Raw genomic sequence first — 786 nt, forward strand, 5'->3', positions numbered from 1 at the left:
TCTGAAATTAATGTACTGGGGAATTAATATACCAAAGACCAATGAACTGTGTTTGACAGGGAAACTGGAATAAAATATTAAAAGTTATCCATAACAGGTTAAATCAGGGGTAATCAACCTTGGCTCTTTTATGACTCGTGGACTTCAACTCCCAGAATTCCTAAGCCAGCTAAGCTGGCTCAGGAATTCTGGGAATTGAAGTCCACGAGTCATAAAAGAGCCAAGGTTGACTACCCCTGGGTTAAATCAAGACAACTAGATGAATTTGAAGTCCATCTATTTAACTCATTCCTTCTTACCACTGCCTTTCCTTCAATTAGTTAGCGTGCCTGCGGTGGAATACTTCCTTCCCCCTGGCCACTGGTCACAGCCCCCCTTGGTCATTTTTTCCCTGATTGCCAGGCTGACAGCGATTCTGGGGAGATTCAGGCTGGATACAAGGAAGAGCTTCCTAACTGATCCAGGATGCTATGCAAAATAATGCACTTTCCTTCAGTACAGGTCTTTTAATAGTGGCTAGATGGTCAGCTCTTCAAAATGTTATAAGGAATAGACTAAATGACCTCTAATCCTCCTTCCAATTATATGGTAACTATGCTTTTCTTTCTTCCTGTAAACCCAACCCCCTGGTTCCATATAACACAAAGGATAGAAGCATTTCTTGTTTTTACTTCATTCCTTACCACATGCTTCTACTGGTATTTCCAAGTTTTCAAATATCTTCATCCATTTGTAACAAGGTAGATGAGTTCATCTATTTGCTCTTAGTTTGAAATATTAATGTTA

The sequence above is a fragment of the Protobothrops mucrosquamatus genome, unplaced genomic scaffold (genome assembly GCF_001527695.2).
Source record: "Protobothrops mucrosquamatus isolate PMUCROS unplaced genomic scaffold, P.Mucros_1.0 scaffold1969, whole genome shotgun sequence".
NCBI lineage: Eukaryota > Metazoa > Chordata > Lepidosauria > Squamata > Viperidae > Protobothrops > Protobothrops mucrosquamatus.